This window comes from Centruroides vittatus, unplaced genomic scaffold (genome assembly GCF_030686945.1).
Source record: "Centruroides vittatus isolate TY-2023 unplaced genomic scaffold, ASM3068694v2 contig_2733, whole genome shotgun sequence".
Lineage (NCBI taxonomy): Eukaryota > Metazoa > Arthropoda > Arachnida > Scorpiones > Buthidae > Centruroides > Centruroides vittatus.
The window spans coordinates 135,345-142,254 of NW_027121740.1; the positions used below are offsets into that span (position 1 = coordinate 135,345).

Consider the following 6,910-nt stretch of genomic DNA (forward strand, 5'->3'; position numbering starts at 1 on the left):
ATATATTTCATAGCAGACTTTAGACTATAGTGATATACTTTGCACTGCTCACTTAAGTAAATTAAATCATCAAAACCACCTGCACCACATAGGTGCCTTATCTAACATAGTCAAACTTTTTCAATAGTTGACAGGAATATCAACTATTTTATGACTATCAACTATTGGAAAAGTTTCGGGATAATAATATAGCGGCTACGTCCGCATGAATGTATGCAACCCTTGCAAAGCAAGATGCGAAGCAAGGTTATTGAATAAAGTTGGAGTACCAACCTCCTGACGAACTGTTAGGAAGGATGGACTGCTCCATTTAAGAAGAAGTATGGCCCCTCATCCCCTTTCCCGTTTTCCGATTGGTCTTTCCTTTGTTTCTAGGCGAAACTCGGGACGATCCGGGTCATGGGAAAGGTCCGATTCGGAGTGTCCATCTGGCGCCTTTTTGACCATTGTGTTCGGAGATTGTTGATAAATTTACAAGACTCGAACTCATAATTTAGCCCGTTAATTGCGATTTCTGTCATCTAGGAACTTTTACGATTCAAGCGCGATGTTTTTCTATCTATTAAACTGTTCCTCCCTTCCGAAGTTGTCTTCTTAGATCGACTATTTATGAGCACTCGAGTCAGAATTTCGCCTATTTATGAGCTTTTGTGTCATAATTCTATTTATTTATGGACTTTCGTATCAGAATTCTACCCTTCCGTTTGACATAGACGGATCGTTTTTAACACGTGTTTTGGCACGTGTTCCGACACTCGTTGTTTACGTTTTGCGTCGCGATGTCTAGATCAAGAGTTTTTTTCTTTTTCTCTTCCTCTCTTTTTCTATATAATCTATTGTTATAATTTAAACACACCCGTAACTTCAATGCCGTCGGGAAGGTTGTTTTCTAAGGCCGGGTTTATTATTAATAAAAAAAACGAGCAAGTCTGAGCCCAAAGAACATACGAAAACTATTAATATTAAGTTCTACGAATTTTGGAGATATTTATAAATTAGCAGTTTAATTTGTTCCTTTTGTAAGAGCTGCTTATACTCATGTATAGTACCTATTGCAATAACAAGTGTCAACAAAACTTTAAGTCGAATTAACTTTCGTTTTCCTTTTATTTCTGACGTAACAGGAAAAAACTGAAAATTTAAATAAACATCGATGCTTTTTACCATCGATCATCATTATTTACTGGTTAATGTTACCCTAGGTATACAAAATGGCGGCTCGTCTCTGACTCCAGCATACAGGAGCGAGGAAACAATGGAAACGCACTTTTCTAAACCTAACCTATTCTAATAAATTATCATAATTATTAGCAACTAAATTATTAGAATACGTTAGGTTTAGAAAACGTGTGTGCCTACTATTTCTTTTACTACTACTTCTGTGTTCTGGAGTCAGAGACGAGCCGCCATTTTGTATACCTAGGGTAACATTAACCTATTTACTATTTTCGTTACGTATTTTCTGATCTTAGATTTATTATGAAGGCCTTCGTAAAGGCCACAAAAATTGCCTCAGCAGTCTTACAAAGACCTCAGAGCGGGATATTGGTTAAAGTTTTCAAATAGCAATAATCGCACCTCAGTTGACCTTCATCGGTAACGATATCGCCTCTGCACAAAGATACCCTTTCTCTTTCTTTCTCTCTCACCTCATATAAATGCTGTAGTCGATGTCACTGGTGTGTGACCTTTAAACGTTCGCTTCATTGTCTTTTTCTATAATACTTTTTAAATTTGTTGAAATTATTAACATTATGCTTACATTTGCCATTGCGGTTTATAACAGTTTAAGTCTTATTTGTTAATTTTGAAATATTAATACAATGAATGACGTTTAAAAGGAAAGTGGAATCGTCTTCGCTCGAAAAGAACGGAACGGGATAGAAAATCGAAAGGATCCTTTGATCAAGTCAAAGTTTAATTAAGCGTAAACATTAACGTTGTTTTTTTTCTCGCAATTTAAGTAAAAATTGAATGTATTAAAATCGTCGTTTCGAGCATAGACGTATTCGGAGAGGGGGTAGACGCAGTCGATTCTTACCCAAAAATTTAAAATAAATCATTATTTACTTGTGTGATTTTTCCAGTAAAGATGGGTGTACTATAGATTACTCTCTATGGAATTTCAGGACTTTGATTATATATTTCAACTCAGGGGACCGAGTCGAGTTCAACGGTACCCTATTTTTGGACCAGAGACGAAAAATAAAAAAGTTATCATACTTTTTTCCGGCGATGGCGCGATGATAGGGAGTCGCGTCGCTCTCCGCTAAGTCGGCCTCGCTATCGCGATCGGGAGTCGCGTGCTTGCCGTTAAAATTGCCTTTAGTAGACGTTTCCCCCTTTTTTTACTTTGTTCAAGAACTACCGTGAATCGATCACTAGTTTAGCACATGGCGGCGTGTGGTGGCTCCCGTACGAGAGATCAGTCGGGAGCACGAACAGTGGGAACGGCCGCCATGTTTGCGATCGCGCGATGATCGGAAGTCGCGTCGCTCTCTCCGCTCTCGTATCGCGTGTTTACCCTCCGGAAGATGACCGTAGTCCGACGTCATGGTTTGCAGACTTTACCGCAAGATGGCAATACTAGCAACTACGATGCCGTCTGCAAGAGAGCATTAAAAAAGTATGGTAACTTAAATAGTGTGATAACTTTTTTATTTTTCGTCTCCGGTCCAAAAATAGGGTACCGTTGAACTCGACTCGGTCTCCTGAGTTCAAATATATAATCAAAGTCCTGAAATTTCATAGGGAGTAATCTATAGTACACCCGTAAAGATAAATAAATCAAACATTAGTTATACGCGTATAAGTCTTTTTGGATTTACGTATAAACAGAATTTTATGCACAAATCTATTTCTAATGTTCTTCATATATCACCGTCAAAAATCTATCCAGTACAATCAATTCTGTTTGATAAGTATTATTGTGAATGTAGTGAAATAGAATGTAGTGGTGATGTTGCATCATGCTAAGAATGTATTGAGCCTCACACAGAAACCACAAGTACTCAAATACATAATGATATAGAACAAATTAATCGTTTTAAGAGAGAAATACCATTACATCCAGCTAAATATAACATACTGAAAACGAAAACAACCAAACTAGAAAATAAAAATAATGTATTAAAAATGCAACTATAAGAACTTAAAGATATATGTAATGAAACAAATATCAAAGATATCGTGTCCTTTTCTCGAACTGATGACATTTTGCAGAATTCTTAATGGCTCAATTGAAACACTTTAAAAAGCCAAAATGTAATGGTCGGAGTCCGTCTTACGTCATTGTATTATTTGGCAATCCGCAGCTCCAAATGGCTGTAACCATATAAGAAAATCAAATATACAGCACTGTATTAAATTTGCTACATCCTATAACGCTAAAAAGATATGTAGGATATTGTTCGGGAGAAGTGGATATGACAACATTGATGAAAAAGTATTTGGCAAAAGAAGCAGCAGAGTTAAAATCAATATAAAAGACAGTGTCATTTAGTAACAGATGAAAATTAACCTTCATTGACTTATCAGAAACGTCTTGACTGCTTCGTGGGTAACATTGACATGAGTGAGATAAATATAAATGAAATTGGACATCCTAAACTACTGGACTAAATACAAAACTGAGAATTCCAGCAGCATATTTTTTTCACAAATAAATTAACAGAAAAACAGCAGTATACTTTGACTTTAAAAATTCTTGTTAAAGTAGAAAAAATTTTTTTTTTTTTTTTGTTGTTGCCAGAATTGTCACAGACAACTTCAGTGTAAATTGCACAACATTTCATTTACTAATTGGTGGTCACATGAAACCGGTTGTACCGCATCCCATAGATAGGGAACGACAATTATTTTAAAGTTTTGATTCAAGTCATATTATTAAAATTTTGCATTCAAATTTATTATCTCCGAATCGAAAGTTGAAAAACGAGGAAGGCGAAATTTCATCAAAATATTTACACCTTTTAAAATTACAATCAAATGAAGTAATAAAGCCTGTCCAAAATCTTACAAGAAAGCATATTTGAAGATTCTGGAGCAAGAATTAAATTCAGAAAATAATGTACAAATGGTAGACGTTACATAATGTTTCTAACTCAAATTTCTACATACATTCCAGAAACTCTGATGTAATGCCATTTTTTGCCACAGATGATCAATGCCTATTGTGGCTTGAAAATGATTTTCTTTCATATTTAGAAAAATGGAAAGTCGTGTGTTGATCAAACAGTGGAATTTTTATAAATGGAAACATATAATGCTGTAAAACTGACTGCTCTTTCGACTGTAGCATGTATTCACTACTTATCGAAAGCTAGTTTTCATTACATTCTAACAAGAAAATTTAATAGTGATGATATTGAGTTGCTCTTTGGGTTTTTTTTATACTCTTCCGCCCTGTGGGCTCTAAGAGGGCTTCTTTTAGCAAGCCATTACGGGTCAGGCCAGGCCTACAATGGGGCGGCCGGATGGTGAGGGACGGGGACCGACATATCCGGACGGACCACCCCCGAAAAATTCCTGGGGATTTTTCGACCGGTCCGAATTCGATCCCTGGTCCCCCAGGGCGGCAGGCTGCTAACCTTGACCGCTCGGCCATCCGGCCGCTTCCACAATGGGCTTCAAGTTCAGTTCAAGTTCATTCTTTATTGCCGTACAAAGGTACAAGCCCGGTACCACGTAAGCACAACCGGTCCACAATGGGGCTTCATTCATTCATTTATTTTATTTAACACACATAAAATACAGTGCATGCTTGGTACCGCTGGGCACAACCAAGTAAATACAATAAGTACATCAAAATATGAGTAATAACAGTAATAATACCAATATTAAAATTCAAATGATACACTAAAAGTGAATAAAATGCAATATATAATAATAGTGATACAAATATTAAAATACAGAGTGTTACTATAAGAGTAAAAGAAATATAACATATAATAATCAGAGTATAGTAAATAAAATAAGTATGAAAATAATAATACAACAATAAAGATACATAATGATACATAAATAAGAAATTAGATACAATAAATCAGAATACAGGGAATAATAATAGCAATACAAAATACTAAAAAGCAAAATGAAAACATTAAGAGAAAATAAGATACGATAACACAAAATATAAGTAATAATAACAATAATACAAATACAAATAGTTCAACAAATGGTTAGGCACTATGGCCAAAGGCAGAAGGAGCGGTGCAGATGCTATCTATAGTTTGGCACAGTAGTGGTTTTAAAGTATGCACTGATGAGGTCTATGAAGACTTTATGGATATCCTCATTACCTAGGAGGTGGCTAAGGCAGGGTGGCCAGCTGTGGCCATGCTGCATGATGACAGTTTTAAGGTGTTGGCGTTGCAGGTCCAGCATAGGACAGTCCAGGATGTAGTGCCTGCTGCCATCGACCACACCACAAAGAGCACAGTGGGAGCTAGCCGCACCAGTAAACCGTGCCAGGCAAGAGTTGAACCCGCCGTGGTTTGTAAGAAATTGAGTCAGATTATGATTTGGTCTGTACCACTTGTAGCTGTAAAAGTTCTTGATGTTGGTAACAAAATTATGAGTGATGGAGTGGAGACAACCATCCCATTCAAGCTGCCATGTGTGAATCAAGTTCTGCCAAAGAATGCTTTTTAGGGTGTGAATATTAAAACTATCATAAGAAATGGGAAGATCACTGTCTACAGAGGCAACCTTAGCCAGGGCATCAGCCCTCTCGTTGCCCTCAGTATCTTGGTGAGCACGGGTCCAATAGATATGGTAGTTATTTGTGGAGTTAGTGATAGTGTTGAGAATAGAGTTAGCGATGGGATGATAATTGTGGTTCTGCAGAAGGGTGATGGAGGGAGCACTATCAGTGATTATTGCAATGTTCTTGTTGGAATAGTTATTGGCTGACCAGCTAGTAGACATGTGAATGGCATAGAGTTCAGCTTGAAACAAGTGCAGTGCTCACCCAACCTGTATTGCCCGGTATGGATTTCAATGTTGTTCGTGTAAGCTACATGGCTGCAGCCAACATGGTCATCAGTTTTGGAGCCGTCCGTGAAAATCTCGATGTCTGCGTGTACGGGCCTGATGAAGTTAATGACAGGACGTGAGGAAGGGTTTCGAGAAAGGCTGAGATGAAGGTTGCGCTCAAAATTGTCTGCATTGATGGTAATGTTACCGAGCACGACATTTTGCCCCCATTTAATATGCCAGACTTTGGAGTGAAAGTTTATCAGCAAGTCGATGGGAGGCTTTTTGGATAAAATCTGAAGGCTGGCATTTGGCGCGGTGCGGTAAGCCTTGGTTAGCTGGATGAGGGCACGACGCTGGGTCGCAATAAGCTTGCGTTTAAGGTGCACCTTGTGGGCAGCCCAACCCCAGCTGCCACAGGCATATGTGACTATCGGAACAAGGATCTGGTCATAGATGGTGTTCAGAGCTTCGGTTGAGAGCCTCCTCTTCCTCCTGGCCATGCCAGCAAAAGCATTGGATATGAGACCAATGCGCCCAGAAAGGTAAGAGATGTGGCATTCCAAGACAACCTATGGTCCAAGATGACACCTAGGTATCTAAGGGTAGTTTCCACTTTCAGGCTGTGCCCACCCATCTTTATGGTGGGGACCCGACGATACAGGTGTGGTTCTCCTGATTTGTTGAAGATGATACACTTCGTCTTGCTGGCGTTAAAGTTCAACTTATGTTGTTGTCCCCAATTGTAAATCTTGCTTAATATGTCATTTCCTCTTTTTTCAAGAATGGCACGGGTACGACCCCCAATGAAAACAAGGACGTCGTTGTATTCGAAACTTTCGAAACTTTCTTATAAATTCCCACTGTTGTCCGTCCGCTGTCTTAAACGAATTTCTTGTTATCAAGAAAAATAGGAACAAAGCTCTGAATGGGC

The 6,910-nt window shown here is 38.3% G+C and overlaps 1 non-coding gene across 1 annotated transcript; it reads right to left on the minus strand.

Annotated features, from left to right (window-relative positions):
- Positions 1-1,486: 1,486 nt before the first annotated feature.
- LOC136971948 (U4 spliceosomal RNA) lies at positions 1,487-1,623 on the minus strand. The gene has a single exon (XR_010880249.1). It is a non-coding gene; the product is annotated as a U4 spliceosomal RNA (small nuclear RNA).
- Positions 1,624-6,910: the final 5,287 nt, after the last annotated feature.